The sequence below is a fragment of the Syngnathoides biaculeatus genome, chromosome 5 (genome assembly GCF_019802595.1).
Source record: "Syngnathoides biaculeatus isolate LvHL_M chromosome 5, ASM1980259v1, whole genome shotgun sequence".
Classification (NCBI taxonomy): domain Eukaryota; kingdom Metazoa; phylum Chordata; class Actinopteri; order Syngnathiformes; family Syngnathidae; genus Syngnathoides; species Syngnathoides biaculeatus.
Window position 1 is genome coordinate 5,551,734 of NC_084644.1, and position 21,136 is coordinate 5,572,869.

General features: G+C 47.6%; 1 protein-coding gene across 5 annotated transcripts in view; it reads left to right on the plus strand.

Annotated features, from left to right (window-relative positions):
• Positions 1-21,136, plus strand: part of LOC133500499 (transcription factor HIVEP3) — a 62,795-nt gene that overhangs the window by 15,948 nt on the left and 25,711 nt on the right. The gene's annotated exons all lie outside the window — the stretch shown is intronic.

Genomic DNA, 21,136 nt, shown 5'->3' on the forward strand with positions numbered 1-21,136 from the left:
GGAAGCGGATTCGCAGTCCAATTTCTTATCGTCGAAAGCATTGACTTCGGCATTAAATATGGGTCCTCTATGCCAAGTGTCTATAATTTTTCCACGTGCCTTCCTTTATTATCCCCTTCTAAATGTTTAACGTTATTGGACAAAAATATGGCCGTCGTGCTATAAGACATATTTTCGTTTCGTCTCAACGGATTTAGCATTGAACAATGCTTTGTTTGACCCGCAATACGGCGATGTCACGTGATTTCGGTGACGTAGGTGCACGAGCTCTGCAGTTGATGTTGTAGTGTTTTATCGCCGGCCTATGCCTACAACGAATGGGGAAATTATGGATTTTACTGTTTGGGAGCAGCCAAGAGAGGGTGCAACTCATTCTAATCGGTCATCTGTGGTACCTTTGGAACTAGTCTTCAGCCGGCGGATTAACGTCGTTGACAGGGCTGTGCCTGGAATGATTGTTTTATTTTTGAACTTGTCCAGCGCAATTGATTCTTTCATGCACACGGACAGAGTTTTTAGTCCCTGCCTCTAAAATCAATATTCAAGTGTGGTTCTTTGGACGTGTGACAATCAGGTCTTCCTCACATTTGACGGTTCTGGGTGGGAATATCCAGTTCTTCTGGTTTCCTCCCACATTCCTAAAGAATCCATCTTGGGTTAACTGAAGATTCCAAATTGGCTTTATGTCTAAATATGAGCGTGAATGTTTGTCCGCATATTTCTCGGAACATTGTGTACCTTGTCATCTCTGTGCTCCCGCTTCCAAACCAATTTTCTTTTAAGGGACAACAAAGAGATTCCGATTCTGAATGGCTGGCAACCAATCTAGGGTGTCCCATTCTTCTTGCCCAAAATCCGCTGGGATAGGATCCAGCTCACCTGTGATCCTGGACAGGATAAGCGGTAGAAAATCGATGGATCCATGATCTGTCTTTGCGACGTCCTTGGGTAACAAATTTAACAACATTAAACAGTAATACGAGATTAAATGTATGTAATCTTTTAAAAATAGGGATTTGTCCTTTTCTGGGAAAAGGACAAAGAACGCTAAAGGGAACGACCTCGATCGAAGTTTTTTTTTTCACTGAAATAAGCCGGCTGTCCTCAACAACCAGCAGTCAGCAGCCCGGGTGTTTGGATCCAGGTAGCCCCAGAGTTTTGCACCGTCAGCAACAACGAGGTGCAACCCCAACCTAGGTCACCGCAGAGTTTGAATATTCATCAGTCGTGCCGGTGCCACGTTTGTACTCCGAGGAAACGTTTACCCTGGCCGTGCGCCAGAGACGAGAAGACGTTCTGGTTTTATCCCTGGACGGATTTGACCGGGACGAAAGTATCCTCGGACAAATTAGGAGCTGGTTGCCTGTTAGCGGGTGGCCAGCAGCGGAGGGTTCGGCTCCCTTGACTCCTCTCCTCCTGGTGCTCTCGGGTTCGGTTTCTGCCAAACGGATTCCTAACTAGGTGCTATCTGTGTAGCTAATGGGCATTCTTGAAGAATGCCGCATCTGAAGCAGCGGGGATGGTTTGCCCCTCACTGCCGCTGAGGTGTCCATTACTGCGGGAGTGGCTAAATTACCCAGAAGAGGGTGAAGAAGAGAAATACCAGAGAAAGCTTAAAGGAGGTGGGTCGGGCCAGTATTTCTCATCCAGCGGTCCGTAGAGAGCCACTGGGTTGGGGTGTCGAAATCAATCTTCACTATAAACATGTGAGAAAGTTGCCCAGTTTGCCTTTAGAATTTTAAAGTGGTTCTAGGAGTCAGTACAGAGCGAGGAGAAATTTAAGGAGAGCGGTTGGAAATGTGCGTCATAGTAAGAGGGTCTTGGGTTTGAGTCTGTTTTTTTTTCCCCTCTGGTTGTGCGTTTGCTTCATACTGCAACAACACGGACGGTGGGTTCATTGAATGAAATAGTTGTCTGTTTCTGCTCTATTCGTCTTGGTTTGGGGCAGTCAGTTTTTCACTTCCTCAGTATCCGCCGGGTACCGAGAAAACCATGCGATATTGAAAGTATCAGTTCGAAACAAGAAGACGGGCTAACAAACAACAAGACAAGACTCTGGTGTATTTACTTCTTGGCATGTGACTTCTGGGAAGGACACGGACTTAATCGGGAGGAGACGGCCCGGTAGTGGAAGGACCACAGCAGTATGCCCGACCCGGTGACCCCGGTTGAATAAAAAACATACCGGTAAAAATCACAGAGACACGGCAATAACACGCGATCACAGCGCTAACACTAACGCAGCACTAACAGGGCCGGTAAAAATCACCAAGACAAACAATAACATGCTAGTGCGGCGCTAACAGGGCCAGACCGGTAAAAGTTACTTCCTCGGCACATCTATTCCACCGGTCTCACTCTTAGCTTTTCCCCTAAAGTGCCCCCTTGCGGCCGTTAGACAAAAAATCCACAAATTAGCCGTATCACCGCAAAAGTCACAGGGTTGAAAGCGTGTGAAAAAAAGTTGCGGTTTATTAATCTGCATTGGTGCACCATTTGTGTTCAAATATTCTTTGCTTGAAGGGTTATAAGACTGCAAGATCAATGCTAATTTTGTTAACTCATCTGGTGTTATGCGTTGTGTATTAGCATTAGGATAGGAGACTTTCATGAGACCAACGCATGTGGTGTTTGGACAGGTTAAACAGCAAGATCAACGCTAGTTTTGTTAACTCAAGTGGTGTCATGCATTGTGTATTAGCATTAAGCTAGCAGACTTTCATCAGACCAATGTATGTATGTGGTGTTTGGGCCGGTTAAACAGGGCCGGTTAAACAGGGCCGGTTGAGGAAAAAAAAAAAAAAACATACCGGTAAACATCACCAAGACACGGCAGTAACACGCTAGCACAGCGCAAAAAACATACCGGTAAAAATCACCGAGACACACAGTAACATGCTAGCGCAGCGCTAACAAGGCTGGTTAAAAAAAACATACCGGTAAAAATCACTAAGACACACAGCAACACGCTAGCGCAGCGCTAACAGGGCCGGACCGGTAAAATTCACTTCCTCGGCACATATATTCCACCTGACTCACTCTTACCTTTTCCGCCCGAGTGCCCCCTTGCGGCCATTAGAAAGAATGCGCAAATTGCCCGCATCGCCGCATAAATCGCGGGGTTGAAAGTGCGTGAAAAAAAGTCGCGGTTTATAAGTCGGAAATTACGGTAATGCAATGGGAAAGAGGCGAGGTCAACGAACCCCGCAAAGGAGATCCGACTGCCTTTAGAAAATAAAGCGATAATTTTTTTAGTGGTTGAGTTCGGGGTTCTGTTCGATGGCATAATTGCAGTTCCCCTTGTTGCATTTTTTTCCTGAGCCGCGTAAGGCGGTGCCAATTTGGGTGGGAATTTACGAGACAAGCAAGCCGGCAGCTTCTCCCCCGAACATTTTGTTCCCGTTTGTTTGGCGAGCGCAGCCAACGTTTTTCAGAAGCCGCTGAAAATACCTCGTTGCTGATGCTCCCTCCCGCCAACCTTTTTGTAATTCACACTTTATTGCTTTTCCGTGCAACAACGGCGTGATTCGATTATCCTCCCTGCGCCGGTTTCGGTGCTGTCATCTCCGCGGTCGAGATGGTCTCGTCACACGTGCTTTCGCGACGAGTCACAAATGCGCCTCTCCCCTGGAGCAACGTTGCAATTCGAGGAAGAGGAGTATTTATCCATCCGACATCTTTTAAGAATCCAAACTTTGACTGTCGGTCATTTTCGGCTGCGGCCGCTTCCAGATGACTTCAGCGTGTTTTGGTGGGTTTTCGGTGACGTACTGTAGGAAACATTTGAGTCATTATTCGATGAGGAAAAAAAAAAAAAAAGGGGGATCGGCCTGGTCGCAGTGTGACTAAGCTTTGCATTCGACTTAACGCAATTGACTCAATCGCCTCCTGGATAAATGATCGCTTGAGACTTCGAGTAAGTCCCCTTTTCTCACCAAAAAAAAAAAAAAACTACAGATATTGACGCGGCGCCGTATTGATAGTGGACTCTTGTGTCGTATTTCCGAGACGGGAAAGTTAACGATCGGAGTGACTCATTGGGAATTTGAAGTTGTGTACTGGTATCAGACGGTTGGCTTTTTTTATCTATCCATCCATCCATCCATTTTCTGGGCCGCTTATCCTCACAAGGGTCACTGGGAGTGCTGCTGCCTATCCCAATCTGTCGACGGGAAGGAGGCAGGGTTACACCTTGAACTGGTCGCCAGCCAATCGCAGGGCACGTGGAGACTAACTGTCGCACTCACAATCACACCTACGGGCAATTTAGTGTGTCCAATTAATGTTGCGTGTTTTTGGGATGTGCGGGGAAACCGGAGTGCCCACCCGGAGAAAACCCACACAGGCTTGGGGAGAACATGCAAACTCCACACAGGTGGACCCGGGATCGAACCCGGGACCTCAGAACTGTGAGGCCAACACTTTCCAGCTGTTGCACCATGCCGGCCTTTTTTTTATATCCATCCAGCCATTTTCTTTTGCCGCTTATCCTCACTAGGGTTGCGGGGAGTGCTGGAGCCTATCCCAGATGTCATTGGACAGGAGGTGGGGTAGACCCTGAACTGGTCGCCAGCCAATCGCAGGGCACATACATACGAACAACAATTCACACTCACAATCACACCTTGGGGCAATTTAGAGTCTCCAATTAATGTTGCGTGTTTTTGGGATGTGGGAGGGAACCAGAGTGCCCGGAGAAAACCCACGCAGGCACGGGGAGAACATGCAAACTCTGCACAGGCGGATCCGGGATCGAACCCGGGACCTCAAAACTGTGAGGCCAACACTTTCCAGCTGACCCACCGTGCCACCCTTTTTTTTTTTTTTTTATTGATATGTAATTTTAGTTTCTGCGGTAACACGGTGCTCACCTGTGTTCCCGAACAGGATAAATGGTAGAAAATATATAAATAAACAACCATCCATTAGCTGAGCCGCTTATCCTCACACGGGTCGCGGGAGCTCCCGTTGACAGATTGGGATAGTCTCCAGCACTCACCGCGACCCTTGTGAGGATAAGCGGCTACGAAAATGGATGGACGCATGGATGAATTTATAATGTCGAGATATTTTCTCAAAGCTTTCCATCTTTATGCATCCAGACCGAGTGGCCACTTATGTCGGTTTTCGAACTGAAAATGGATCAGAGCGAGTTGGGAAAAGTACTGAAAACGCACATACGGGATGTTGAGTGTTTTGCGTTGGCGCGTGTGGACCCAAAACAACAATGGTGGACCGCAAGGCCGTCTGAGTCTTGGGGGTGGGAAAAGAAAGCAAAACAAAACCAAACTTCCGCAGCTAAGTATATGTTTGCGCTGCAAATGCAGGACTGTGTGTCGCATAAATGCATTTTTAACATCATGAGATTCTCTTGGAGTATTCAAACTTTGTACTGAATAGAATGTTTTGAGCAGATGAATCAAGATATTTTTTGCTGAAGCAAGACTGATGCAAATCCAGTGGACCCCTGCGTGGTTCGGCACCCTGAGATTCACCTATCTGATGATTTTTTTTTTTTTTTTTTTTGGGGGGGGGTGGAATTATTACTACAGTACAGCCCTGGTTCTCGAACATCCCCATTCTCGAACAAATCAGTTTTGTAACGAAAATTTCAAGAGTTTTTTTTGCTTCTGTTTTCAAACAAAAATCTGGACTCGAACCCCCCCCCTCAAGAAAACCCCCCAAATAACAGAACCAGCTGACCCACCCACGATGCGCTTTATTGTCAATTTGAACTAATCCCCTGAAAAAAAAAAACCCAGAAATAACATAACTCGCGCGGCGGTTGATTCAATTTTCGTACGAAAATGTCAAGATTATTTTGCTTTGGTTTTCAAACAAAAATCGGTACTCGAACCCCCCCAACAAAACCCAGAAATAATAGAACGCGGGCGGCCCGACCCGCTGACCCACCCACGACGCGCTTTGTGATTGTCAATTCGAACGAACCCCCCGAAAAAAAAACCAGGAAATAACATAACTCGCGCGGGAGTTGATTCAGTTTTCTAACAAAAATTTTGAGATTATTTTGCCTCTGGTTTCGAATGAAAATCTGTACTCGAACCCCCCCCAACAAAACCCGGAAATAAGAAAACGCGCGCGACCCGACCAGCCGACCCACCCACGACGCGCTTTGTTATTGTCAATTCGAACTAACCCCCCTGAGAAAAAAACGGAAATGGCAAAACTCGCGCGGGAGTTGATTCAGTTTTCTAACGAAAATTTCGAGATTATTTTGCCTCTGGTTTCGAAAGAAAATCGGTACTCGAACCCTCCCAGACAAAACCCGGAAATAACAGAACACGCGCGGCCCGACCCGCTGACCCACCCACGACGCGCTTTGTGATTGTCAATTCGAACGAACCCCCCGGAAATAACATAACTGGCGCGGCGGTCGATTCTGTTTTCGAACAAATCAGTTTTCAAACCGCCTTCTCGAACGGATTGCGGTCGAGAAGCGAGGCTCCGCTGCATATTACGTCCGTACACGAATGTTTTCCATGTTTCCTCGGTCATGCCAAGGTTCTCCCACGGATCTTCCGTTTCTGCGCTGGCATTTAAATGTCCACGATGGGCTTCGGGGTTAATGTCTTTCCTCGCGCCGTTTGTTGTCGATCGGGGCTTTATTTGCACGTCCTCTTTCCGTAAACGGCAAAAACGGAATGGCACGGTGTCCACATTTGACCGACCGCGATGAGCAAAGTTAAAAATGGGCAAATTTATTTTTATTTGCTTGTGCTGGGTCTTGCACTATTTGCCCATCAGCTCGCTGTCGGTGTAAGCGTCCATATATTCATATATATGTGCAAAAGTCTAGAAAGTGTAAGATCCATCCAGATCGTGTTCTTTGTGAGTCTTGGCTCACTTCTCAAGCGCAAACATTTGCAAGCTTGCTTTTTAAGCGTACCTCGGTCACTTTTCTTGGCCTCGTTTCCACTTGTCTGCATTTCCCCCCCTCCTATAGCGAGGCATTCTTTGCAAAATACTCAGAAATATATGCTTTTGAAAGGGAATTGGGAGTATTTTGCTGAGGGGGGTTTTCCACGTGATTTGTGTTCGGGTAAAGAGGACGCCCGGATGAAAGTGTAGCGTGTTAAATGTTGTTTTATGGGCCTCTTGGCTGGTTCACCAAATGAACGTTTCCTCAACCTCGCTCTGGACTTACCGGACAAATTCTGCTGACCGCAAATAAAAAAAAAAAAAAAAAAAAAACAAAGTCTGCTGACTTAATTTCCCTCTAGCACGTGTGATCACATTAACAAGGTACATTACGGCCACGTTTGGATTAAATTGCTAATTAGATTGTCGGAATAAACCTTGTGGGCGGCACCGAGGAGGTCCCGGGTTCGATCCCGCGTGGAGTTTGCGTGTTCTCCCCGTGCCTGCGTGGCTTTTCTCCGGGTAGGCATTCCGGTTTCCTCCCAAATCCCCAAAAAAGATGCGACATTAATTAGACACTCTAAATTGCCCATAGGTGTGATTGTGAGTGCGGCTGTTTGTCTCGATGTGTCCTGCGATTGGCTGGCAACCAGTTCAGGGTGTAACCCCGCCTCCTGCACGTTGACAGCGGGGACAGGCTCCGGCACTCCCCGCGACCCTTGTGAGGATAAGCGACTAAGAAAATGGTTGGAGAAACTGTTCTGTATTGACACGTAATTAAAGAGACTGTCAAAAACCAAAGTGGTTTCATAATGGAATTACGACGAGATTTTACGTATGAGGAATTGTCGTTTTTGACAAAACGAGCGGTTAAGGCATTTACAGGTCATCGCACAAACGATCCTCATCCTAAAAACATTGGACCCTCTAAATTGCCCCGAGGTGTGATTGTGAGTGCCGCTGTTTGTCTCCATGTCCCATGCCATTGGCTGGCGACCAGTTCACGGTGTAACCCCGCCTCCTGCTCGTTGACAGCTGGGATAGGATCCGGCACTGTCCGCGACCCTCGTGAGGATAAGCGGCTAAGAAATTGGACGGATGGATAAACCTTGTCAACACCTTTTCGGGGGCGACCTTAAGCTCCGCCCCCTTAGCCATCCCCCACAAGCCTCCAAAATGGCGACCGAACAGAAGAGGTTTGAAGTTGATTCTCCATCGCGTATTCCAGATCATATTGCGGTATGTTTTTTTTGCCAAATGCGACAGTTCTACAGAGAGGTCTCAACTATTTCGCGCAAGGACATGTACACGGAATTAAGATTTTGGACGGAGCGGGACGCAATGTCAGAGTTACCGCGAAACGTTGGCGATCGACGCAAAAAAGTTTGACGCTTCACGAGATTCATATTGAAATCCAACAGGATGAAATAGTGGAATCGTACTGTGCATGTGAAGCTTGGAAAGATCACGAGCGACTGGGTGTATTAATTTGGCTTGGCTCGTAATCAAACCCAGTGCTCTGTCTCAAAAGTCTGATATGATACAAATAAGCAAATAGACATTTCTCTTGCATGACGTAGCGCATTTAGGTCTCACTAACCCGACTCTTCGGCATTAAACTTGACACACTCCGTTCAGCAGGTCAGTGATACGCTAACAAAGTAAAATTTGTTCTCCTGCACTGGTAATAATTCAGTCAAACTCCGAGAAGATACTTCTCCCTCACTCACCTTCGAACGTACAGCTTTGCGTTTGTTGATATTGTCCGCATTTAGTTGTACGCGCGCTCTTCCGCCAGCCTTAATCCATCGTAGACACTTCGTCAACTGCGTTGTAGGCTTTGGGAAATTAATCAAGCGGGCCCCTTGTAACTTAGCAGGATAGCTTTCATCAGAATTGCACGTTCCCCAAGTGCGTCTGAGGACCATTTTCTTCGTAACGTTAACTTTTCCGAGCGCCCGCTACTGACAACCAGCATTGCTTGTGGGACAACACGGCGAGAGGGGCGTGTCGAGCCAGGGGTTAAAGACGATACGGCTATCTGATTGGCTATTATTGTACGAGTGATTGACAGACGAAAGAGGTGTAGATTTGTAAATTTCATTGTTGTTACTGAGAGGGAGAGAGAGAGGTTCGACCCAGGACGAGTGCCAAGCGGAGCCCGCACCTCTTTCTCCACTTCCACGGATATCTTTCATCAGAATTGCACCTTCCCCAAGCGCATCTGAGGACCATTTTCTTCGTAACATGAACTTTTCCAAGCGCACGCTACTGACAACCAGTATTTGTGGTTGGGACAACATGGCGACAGGGGCGCGTTAAGACAATGCGGCTATCTGATTGGCTATTATTGCACGGGGTTGGAAAGGTCCATTCTTTTGACGTAAACGGAGTTTGTTTTTTTCCCCTGGCAAAATGGATGAAGGGAGACGAACTCATTGAAAACGATCAGGTCGCATTTTTTGTTGTCTCGTGATCGTTTGGTCTCTCCGCTGCACGGGGGTCAGCGTACCTCATCTCGGGATGCGCGAGGAGGAAGCCACTTGCTTCCCAGAGTGAACAAAGCGACCGCCGGACTATCAAGTGACCAATTGCTCCGATGCCGCCGATTGTATTTGCGCGTGTCCTTACTGTAACGCACCTCGCAGACAGAAGGCATCCGTAGAGCAGGAAATCGATTCCCTCCCGCCACCTCCCGGTCTCTTTTGTCCTCACTTGTCTTGTCACTGCATTCTTGGACTTTGCCTCTTCGAACGCCATCCTTATTTTAAGGAGATCTTTATTTGGAACTGATCGGACGGGACCGGGAGGTGGGATGCTGAATCTGTTCCGAGGGGGTGTTTCCCCCAGGGAGCGTCGGAGTGGTGGTGGTGGGGGCGGGGAGTGGTATCTCGTCACGGTGTCTTTATGTTGCGACCACAGCTGCAGGAATGCAGCACCATTTCCCCAGACTGAGGTCGTCCGGCCCGAGGGGCCTTCTGGCTCGATTACCGTCTCCGGAGGTTCTGACAATGTCTGATTATTGTGTCATCGGCGGATTCGCACAATGGGTTTGCGGCTGCGCGTGTTTTGGAAACGGCGCTGCCTTCCCAAGCGGCGAGTCGTCTGCGGCTCCCAGCGGCGGGCACGGCCAGCGGTTTATTCCTGCCCGTCTGGTAACCCAAAAAGTGGGCCAGTTGGTTAGCACTTCGAGTGGGTCATGTCCGAAATTAAATGAAGTCATAAATCAGTGCTGTTATTTTTATTTTTTTTATGTGACTATTTAAAAAAATCATTATGGCAGCTAAAAAAAAAAAACTTGTTTGGTGGATTTTTTTGGGGGGGTTTTGTTTTGTTTACCCCAGTTACCAAGCAGCGCATACCAATCACGATCTTAATCCGGCTGCACCTTGTTTTCACAGCGTGATTTGTTTGCTCCTCAGTCGTTACTGTTCAGATTTGCCGGATGCTTTTACATGTTGGGTCTTATCCATCCTTCAGTGGATTTATCGTTAATCTGAGTGGGCGAGGTGTTTTGGAACGCAGCCTTTATTGTCAAACTCATTTTTGTCACAGACCACGTCGCGGTTAGAGCGTCTCTTCAAGGGCTGTTGTGATATAAATGCATAATGGTCTCGTCATATTACTGTATAGTCACAATGAGTTGAAGACGATCCTTCTCCAAGTGGAGGAGTTCAAGTATCTTGGGGTCTTGTTCACGAGTGAGGGAAGAACGGAGCGGGAGATCGACATACCGATCAGTGCAGCGTCTGGAGTGATGCGGACTTTGGATCGGTCCGTTGTGGTAAAGAGGGAGCTAAGTTGAAAGGCGAAGCTCTCAATTTACCAGTCGATTTACGTTCCTACCCTCACCCGTGGGCACGAGCTGTGGGTCGTGACCGAAAGAACAAGATCCCGCATACAAGCGACCGAAATGAGTTTCCTCCGCAGGGTGTCCGGCTCGGTCATCAGGGAGCGGCTCAGTGTCGAGCCGCTGCACCTCTGCATTGCGAGGAGCCAGATGAGGTGGCTGGGGCATTTGAATCGGTTGCCTCCCGGACGCCTCCCTGGTGAGATGTTCCGGGCACATCCCACCGGAAAGAGACCCCGGGGACGACTCAGGACACGCTGGAGAGACTATGTCGCTCGGCTGGCTTGGGAACCCCTCGGTCATCCGGGAGGGGCTCATTGTCGAGCCGCTGCTCCTCCGCATTGGGAGGAGCCAGATGAGGTGGCTGGGGCATCTAATCCAGATGCTTCCCGGACGCCTCCCTGGTGAGGTGTTCTGGGCACGTCCCACCGGAAAGAGACCCCGAGGACGACCCAGGACACGCTGGAGAGACTATGCCTCTCGGCTGGCTTGGGAACGCCTCTGGATCCCTCCGGAAGAGCAGGAAGAAGTGGCTGGGGAAAGGGAAGTCCGGGTATCCCTGCTGATGGTACTTCCCCCGTGACCTGACCCGGAAAAGCGGTAGATAATGGATGGATGGAATTGAAGAAGAATTTTGAAAACACAAATCAAGAAAAATTGTTCAGTTATTTTGTTCCAGTTCAATCCAATTATAGAGCACATTTGAAATTCACAGAATTTAAGTGAATGTACCAAGACACCATTTGTTATTGATATTTAAAGTGGTTTTTCTCAAAAATGCTTGCAATAACATAAAAAGTGAAGACATAAATTGATAAAGGGGGTTGGATCTCACCCACGGGTCATATAATTGATAAATGTGCCATCTGGCATGTCGCGTGAAATATTGCATCAGAACAGACTTCAATGAGCGCCGGGGTGTGAATTCTGTGTATAACTTTTGCTTTTTCCTAAGCTTTATGTGGCATCTTTGTGACTTTGATGCAGAGAAGAAAGACCCAAATACCCTGCAAATGAGATGAACTCCAAACTGTAAAACTGCAGACTCTCAACACTGTGTGATATCAAACCATATAAGATCAAAGTTGAAAATCTCATTCGCACGTGAAATGGTGAAATATTGAAATATTTTATGACGTGCAAACGCTATGTTTGAAGATCTTATTTACTTTTGTGACAAGTTGTTTAAAAATAAGAATAAGAAGTATCATCTTCGCTTTTTAAAACTGAAGTTACTATGTAATTTATTGAACATTAAAATAGTAGTACATGGATTTAAAAAAAAATATGACAACAACAACAGGCGGCACAGGGACGCAAGTGTAGAGCGTTGGCCTCACAGTTCTGAGGTCCCGGGTTCAATCCCGTACCCGCCTGTGTGGAGTTTGCATGTTCTCCCCGTGGCTGCGTGAGGTTTTCTCCCAAATCCCAAAAACATTGGACGCCCTAAATTGCCCCTAGGTGTGATTGTGAGTGCCTCTTTTGTCTGTCTCCATGTGCCCTGCGAGATTGGCTGGCGACCAGTTCAGGGTGTACCCCGCCTCCTGCCCGTTGACAGGCGGGATAGGCTCTAGCAGTCCCCGCGACCCTTGTGAGGATAAGCGGCAAAGAAAATGGTCGGAAAAACTGTTCTGTATTGACACATAATTAAAGAGACTGTCAAAAAGCATTGAGGATAAGCGGCTAAGAAAATGGATGGATGTCGGGATAAATTGCCCCTCGGTGTGATTGTGAATGCGATTGTTGTCTGTCTCCCTGTGCCCTGCGATTGGCTGGCAACCAATTCAGGGTGAACCCCGCCTCCGCCCCATTGACAGCCGGGATAGGCTCTGGCACTCCTGTGACCCTTGTGAGGATAAGTGGCTAAAAAAATGGATGGATGGATGATCGCAACAATGAATCAAATGTCAACTTGTGTGGGAAAAAAAAAAAAAATACTATTATTGCCTATTTACGGATTGTCATCAAAAAAAAAAAAAAGTTTGTTTGTACTGAGGACAGGACAGGAGAGTCCCGTAACGCAGCCGTCACTGTTTTCTGATCCCGTGCAGTATTTTCACCCAATCTCGTTGTTTTCCAAAACGCTTTCCCACCTCTCGAATATCACCACACCCCCCATCTTAGGTTTTTGCCCACAGTGGCGGTATATGTGCGTTGAACTTCAGTGAGGTGTCCTGTCGGGCAGAAAGGCCGGTGGGGGCGCACGGAGGCGACGTGAGCGTAAACTGTAAACTGACATGTCGGCTGAATGGAGCGGTTTGTCACAGCCTTTACTCGGCCGGACTCGGCCTTGAGGAAATCAGAAGGGGAGCCTCCCCCCTCCCTCCCTCCCTCGGTCCCTTCATCCGGCCGGTGTTGATAGATTCTGCGGCCCGGCCCACGTGTTTGAACGTAGCCCGGCCAGAGTTCCACCTGTTGACTCTTTCCCGCGTCCGTGTTTGTGCGGGCGCCGCTCAAAGCGCCGGCGACCCTGACTTGGCAGGTCCAATTAAGGTGGTCGCGGGCGAGATAAGCCGGTTGCGGCGGGGGTCATGCAAAGTGTTTCCTCCCGTACCTTTGCGCAGCTGCACAAAAAAAGAGGAAGTAGCGCCGAGGACAGAGTCATGCGTTCCAAATCAATTTGTTTTCATTGTTGTAACTGGAACGGTACTGAATAAAGACCGCAGACCTCTGCCGAGACCAGACGTTAATGCCACCTCGTCGTAGAGTCCCCTCCCTGATAACAGAAGCAGCTAGCCTAATTCAATCATACTTATTTTTCATGGGACGGGTGAATCTTTCTCTGAATCTTCTGAAATTTGTCGTTCGAGCATCGCTTTGAGCCGAACAGTCTGGCCGGGGGTGTCTCAACTTTTAAAATCTGAAGTCATGTTCCTCCATCTCTTTCGACAGCAAAGTAGTTGACAGCGACTCAACAGCGTCTCTGCTGGTTGCCGCCATGTAGTGGACTCAATTTTGCACACGATCGAGGCGTAAACTTAACATAAAATGTCCATCCGTTCATTATCCCAATCGCTCATCCTCACAAGGGTCACGGGAGAGCTGTAGCCCATCCCAGCTAGCTTCGGGCGAAAGGCGGACTACACCCTGAACTGGTCGCAGTTCAGTCACAGGGCAGATATTGACACCAGCACTGAGCGGGAATCGATCCCACGCTGCCCACACCAAAGTCCGGCTTGTGTACCATCAGTGACTAGCAAAAAATGTATTATGTCCAACTCCAATACTATTTTAAACAAGTGAAATAGCGCAGGAAACAACTGCGATCATTGCAGATGTCCAAGTGTTTTGTGAAATAAGTGCCGTATTTTCTGCACGATAAGCCGCACCACATTATAAGGCGCACCTTCAACGAATGGCCTATATGTAAACATTTTTCATGTATAAGGCGCACTGCATTATAGGGCGCATAGAGTAAACACTCCAGTAGAGGCTGTTGTTACGTTGTGCATCCATTCGGTGGAACTACACTAAAGTCTCAACATTGATCCGTATATAAGGCGCACCGGTTTATAAGGCGCACCTTCAATGAATGGCCTATATTAAGACATTTTTCATATATAAGGCGCACCCCATTATAAGGCGCACGGAATAGACGTTCCAGTAGAGGCTGGGGTTACGTTACGCGTCCATTCGACGGAACTACACTAAAGTCTCAATATTGATCCATATATAAGGCGCACCGGTTTATAAGGCGCACCGTCGGCTTTTAGGTGCGCCTTCTAGTGCGGGAAAATGCGGGAATGCACTTTAAAAAGTGTTCTTTGGAATTGGACTTTTCGCAGTCACATTTTTTTTTCGCGCGCACGTAAACACCGACATAAACAAAGCAGTCAACGACTTCCGACAGAGGTCATCCGCGTGCCCCCCAACCCGGACCGTCTGAAAGAATCGGATATCAGACGGTGTCCAGTTTCGCCTTAGACTTGGCAGAGTTTATTTTATCGTCCTTTTTTTTGTGTATTATATAAATTCATGCCATCATTACGGCCACCGCGGCTGAGAGAGGGAATTTAAAAGAGCCGACAGTCGGTCGGCGTGATCCGCGTGGGAGACGTCGCTCTTTAAAGCTTCACAGCCGCGTCCGTCTGTGAGACTGGCGGGTGCGCTCAGGACAGTTTATGACAAATCCATTTTTTTTTTAAACGCTCCAATTTGGGCTTTCGTCGTCGTTCCGAGGTGACGTCGCGCCGATTGTTTTTGCTCCAACGATCGCGGAAAAATATTTATAGCATTTGTTTTTATTATGTTTTGAAATTAAGGAAGTCCTGCTTTTCCTCGGTAAAGAGGCGGAGCTTGAAATCGGCGTGTACTGTAAACGGGCAGAAGCGACGGAGGCCGGTTTTGCGATATCGGATGTCAGATCTGTTGAGGACCTGCCCCCGCTCCGTAATGTGGCGGCTTGGTTGCATCGCGCCAGGCCTTCCTTCCTCTCGAGGCCCGCCGACGACTCCGTCTCCGTTTGGGGTTCCGTTCTCATCACGCGGTCTCTTCTGGGATGGTGATCCACCGCTGGTTCCTTTGGATTTTGATTCCGATATGCTCCAATCGCGCTTGTATTTCAACCGCTGAGGATGGAGCTTCATTTTCGAGGCATTCGGAACGTTCCGACCTTTGTGTGATTCGCTTGTTCCGCTGCTCGAGTTTGTGGCAAACATTTCTTGGGGTACCAACCGCAGTTGCTTCTCTGAATGGGGACACCGAATGCGGCTTTGCTCATTGTCACGACGCCTACAAGCAGCATTCACTTGTCCGTTAATGCCAACTTACTTTGTACGCTTGGTTATCGTAGACGATTCCGATAGATAGATAGATAGAGATAGATAGATAGATAGATAGATAGATAGATAGATAGATAGATAGATAGATAGATAGATAGATAGATAGATAGATAGATAGATAGATAGATAGATAGCAATAGATAGATAGATAGCAATAGATAGATAGATAGCAATAGATAGACAGACAGACAGAAAGAGATAGATGGACAGATAGATAGATAGATGGACAGATAGATGGACAGATAGATGGATAGATAGATAGATAGATAGATAGATAGATAGATAGATAGATAGATAGATAGATAGATAGATAGATAGATAGATAGAAGATAGATAGATAGATAGATAGATAGATAGACAGATAGAATATAGCTATCAATAGATAGATAGATAGATAGACAGATAGAATATAGCTATCAATAGATAGATAGATAGATAGATAGATAGATAGATAGATAGATAGATAGATAGACAGATAGAATATAGCTATCAATAGATAGATAGATAGATAGATAGATAGATAGATATAGATAGATAGATAGATAGATAGATAGAAGATAGATAGATAGTGATAGATAGATAGAATATAGCTATCAATAGATAGACAGACAGACAGAAAGAGATAGATGGACAGATAGATGGACAGATAGATAGATAGATAGATAGATAGATAGATAGATAGATAGACAGATAGACAGATAGAATATAGCTATCAATAGATAGATAGATATAGATAGATAGATAGATGGACAGATAGATGGACAGATAGATGGATAGAAAAACTTAAATATTAAAAACTTTGCACCAAGACCTTTGTGATTAGGAGGTTTAGATGGTTTTTCTTTCATCTCACATCTACAAGAGTTCGAGTTGATGGACAAATGTCTTCTTCTTCTTCTTCTTCTTCTTCTTGTGGTATTTTGCAGACGGATGCAGTTTGAGTAATAGCCCGCCGCAGTGACTTTTGTGCACCAGGTGGGCTCCCTCTTGAAATGGGATCGTCTTTAAATACGGACGCAGCGCGTCAACTTACCGGAATACCACACATCTGAAATAATCTGCCCTCAGGACCGAACAGAGGCACCCCTCTGTGGGCCCGCCCATATATTTGCACATTTTGACTGCCCGTCACTGCAATTTATGGCGCCAACCTCCCAAAATACATAATTTGTGTGATGAGCTGTAAACGCCCGAACCCCTCGTTTTGTCGAAAACGCCGATTCCTCATTAGTAAGATGTCGTCGTAATTCCATTGTGAAACCAGTTTAGGTTTTTGACAGTCTCTTTAATTCTGCACACAGAACAGTTTTTCCATCCATTTTCTTCGCCGCTTATCCTCACAAGGGTGGCGGGGAGTGCTGGAGCCTATCCCAGCTGTCAACGGATTAGACCCTGAACTGGTTGCCAGCCAATCGCAGGGCACATTGAGACAAACAGGCGCACTCACAATCACACCTAGGGGCAATTTCGAGTGTCCAACGTTTTGGGGATGTGGGAGGAAACCGGAGTGCCCGGAGAAAACATGCAAACTCCATACAGGCGGGTCCGGGATTGAACCCGGGACCTCCCTTTCCAGCTGCGCCACCGTGCCACCAGAACAGTTTTTATTTTCCGCTAATAAAAGCGTGCAACATAAAAATGATGATGCTTTTTTGGAGGGAACGCTGGAACGGATTGATGGTATTTACATTCATTTCCATACAAAAAATTGATTTGATGTATGATTTGTTTGAGTTGGGCGTTGGCCTCACAGTTCTGAGGTCCTGGTTTCAATCCCTTGACCCGCCTGTTCTCCCTGTGACTCCTGCATGGGTTTTCTCCGGGCACTCTGGTTCCCTCCCACATCCCAAAAACATTGGACACTCTAAATTGCCCCGAGGTGTGATTGTGAGTGAGACTGGTTGGTTGTTTCTATATGCCCTGTGATTGGCTGGCAACCAGCTGAGGGTGTTACCCCGCCTCCTGCCCGTTGACAGCTGGGATAGGCTCTGGGACTCCCTGTGACCTTTGTGAGGATAAGCGGCAAAAGAAAATTGATGGATGGATAGATTAGTCTAGGTGGCTCAGCTGGAAAGCGTTGGCTTCACAGTTCTGAGGTCCCAGGTTCGATCCCGACCCCGCCAGCGTGGAGTTTGCGTGTTCTCCCTGTGCTCGCGTGGATTTTCTCCGGGCACTCCGTTTTCCTCCCACATCCCAAAAACATGCGACATTATTTCGACACTCTAAATTGCCCCTAGGTGAGATTGTGAGTGCGACTGTTTGTCTCGACGCGCCCTGCGATTGGCCGGCAACCAGAACAGGGTGTTTACCCCGCCTCCTGCCCATTGACAGCTGGGACAGGCTCCGTGGCCCTTGTGAGGATAAGCGGCTTAGAAAATGGGTGGACAGATGGATAGTTTGAGTTGCCAGTTTAGTTGGTCAAGTTAGCGCTCTATTTTGTACCGAATCCCAACCCCTTACCAGGAGGTGTGCCTCAAACTGGGATTTTTACCCAGTGAGCCATCACGATGGGCCACCCTGAGGGTAACCACCGCGTTGATGTCGTACAAAGAGACAACACGACGACAGACGGGCGAAGGCCGCCGTGTTGAAGGTGAGCCGTCGCAAAAGATGACAATGAGGACATTCACTCGGATACAATACGACAGCCTCGCCGGGCCAAGTGCGGCGCGAGGTTCCGCAACGACGCGCCCGTTGACCCCCTGCCGGGCCGGGCCGAACCAGAGGGAAGCGAAGCCGCGGAACCGAAAGAAAGGGAGAGCGTCGCGCAGGGCGATACATATTTCGATGGAGCAAGCGTGCAAAAGAACTGTCGCGAAGCAGCCCTTCCTCGTGACTCATCCCGTCATCCCGGCGGGGCGGTCATGTGTTGCCGGCCCGCGGAGCGCGCCTCTGCGTTCCCGCCCACTTCCATTCCGATAAGCGCCGTTCTTATGTTTTATTTTCGAGCGTGTGAGTCACACTTCCTGTACTCCGCCAATGAGGCAACGCGCTACGGAACAGTAGGAGCTGCGTTCATTCTCAATTCTTCTCTCTCTCTCGCGCTCTCGCTCGCTCGCCGGGTTTTTCGCGTCGTCGGCAGGCCCGGCCGACCTCGCGGGGGCCCGCTCGAACGGGCGACGCTCCGCAATTCATTTACAGACGCGGCTGGAAGACGTGCGTAAAATGACACACGTAAGGCTACGAGGTGCATCACTCGCGCAGACATTTTTTTCAATTCTTTTAGATAAAATGTGGTCCATTGTTTTTTATTTTATTTTTTTTCCAAAAACGAATCCCTGATATGATTTTGCGTGATGCTTGTGTCAAGTATGACAATAGTGTGACATCGTCGTGAACACAACTCGCCGGTTACAACTTGCGGCGCATCCCGTCTTCAATAAAGGGGAAATTCCACCGGTTTGCGTTAAAAATGTATTCAGTAGATGATGTAATATGTACTCCATTTTGAAAATGTGATGTGAAATCCTCTCTCATTTAATAGTGTTTTCAGAAGATTTTTATCGACCGTTACGAATTTTGAGGGGCGCTGACATTTTCGCCAGTGACGTGCAAGGCTCGATTACGTTGTGCCCGGCGCTGATTTCTCGAATTCATCCTCACCTGGTGAAGAAATAGCAGTATCGGTTGATCGGGAAGACGGAGGAATATTTACGTACAGGTTTAGCATTTATGATAAGTGACGATATGAAATTTTAGTACAGTTTTTTTGCAAGAATCCTGGAAATTGACGCTCTAGATTTGGCTTTGCGGGCCACATTAAATCATATGGCGGGCCGGATCTGGCCCCCGGGCCTTGACTTTGACACCGGTGGCCTAAAGAAATGAACAAAAATGTTTTTAAAACTGGCGCACTTTGAATGCAGTCATGTGTCCCATTTTTAAAGTTTCACGTATGTTCCGATACTTTAGAAATATGTTCCTGTTATACAAATTCTTTAAAACATTGGGCTTAAAAACAAGAAGAAAAAAGGAATAACTTTGACTATATTACTTAATTTAAAACAAAAAATCTGTCAGTAGAACAGGAAAAAAAAACTGCCCACTTAACTGGTGTATACCCATTGTTAATATGAATTGTGTTATTTTTATTTTAAGAAAAACATATCCATAATAAAATCTCAATGACAAAGTAGAACGGCAACACGGTGGGTCAGCCAGAAAGCGTTGGCCTCACGGTTCTGAGGTCCCTGGTTCGATCCCGGACTCGCCTGTGTGGAGTTTGCATGTTCTCCCCGTGCTTGCGTGGGTTTCCTCCGGGCACTCCGGTTTCCTCCCACATCCCAAAAACATGCAACATTAATTGGACACTCTAAATTGCTCCTAGGTGTGATTTTCAGTGCGGCTGTTTGTCTCGATGTGCCCTGCGATTGGCTGGCGACCAGTTCAGAGTGTGCCCCGCCTCCTGGCCGTTGACAGCTGGGATTGACTCCAGCACTCTCGCAAACCTTGTGAGGATAAGCGGCTCAGAAAATGAAAATGGAAATTAATTGGACACTCTAAATTGCCCCTCGGTGAGATTGTGAGTGCGGCTGTCTTGTCTCGATGTGCCCTGCGATTGGCCAGCAACCAGTCCAGGGTGTTCCCCGCCTCCTTTGACTCCGTTGACAGCTAGGATAGGCTCCGGCACTCCCCGTGACCCTTGTGAGGATAAGCGGCAAAAGAAAATGGCTGGATGGACAGAATAGTCTAGCTGGCACGCGAGCTCAGTTGGAAAGGGTTGGCTTCACAGTTTTGAGGTCTTGGGTTCGATCCTGGACCCCGCCTGTGGTGAGTTTGCATGTTCTCCCCATGCCTATGTGGGTTTTCTCCCAAAAAGACACAACATTATTTGGACACTCTAAATTGCCCCTAGGTGTGATTGTGATTGCAGGTGTTTGTCTCCATGTGCCCTGCGATTGGCCGGCAACCAGTTCAGGGTGTACCCCGCCTCCTTCTTGCTGACAGCTGGGATAGGCTCCAGCACTCCCTGCGACCCTCGTGAGGATAAGCGGCCAAGAAAATGAATGGATGGATGGAACAAAGTAGAACCTGTGAAAGTGAAAACAAGTTTGTCGAAAAATCCCTGACACAAAAGCAGCCTTTTAAGAAAAAAAAAAAGATCTCGGTTGACAAAAAACGAGCGTGTGTCTCGGTTGCATTTGAGTTTTCTTTGCAGCGCGCACGTCTTCCCATTCTTCTCTTGCGCTTCAAATGCCGTCTCAGTCCAGCACGGCCCAGAACTTCGGTTCCGATTGTAGTTTCGGGTGCGTTAATTGAACTTCGAAGCCGTCAAACAGTGCCAAGGCGGAGGTGATTACATTCCTTTAAAAAGTCTGCATTCAATCAAATAAAGTTTGCGTCTCTCAAGTGCTTTTAAACCGATCGTACGTCAACAAACCGGCTCGCGTATTTTGGATCCCGCGGACCGCAACGCGACCGTTGGTCGAAACTCGGCTTCAGGCCGCCGAATGTTCGACAAAGAGCGACGGGCGTTCACGTCGCGGCCGCGGCGCGCTTTTTATTTCACTTTCCGGGTATTCCGACGTATCTTGAAGCCACGGTGACAATTGCGAGGACTGTACGGATATCAATGGATTTCCTTCCACGCCCCCCCCCCCCCCCTCTCCCAACGTTTATACAGTAC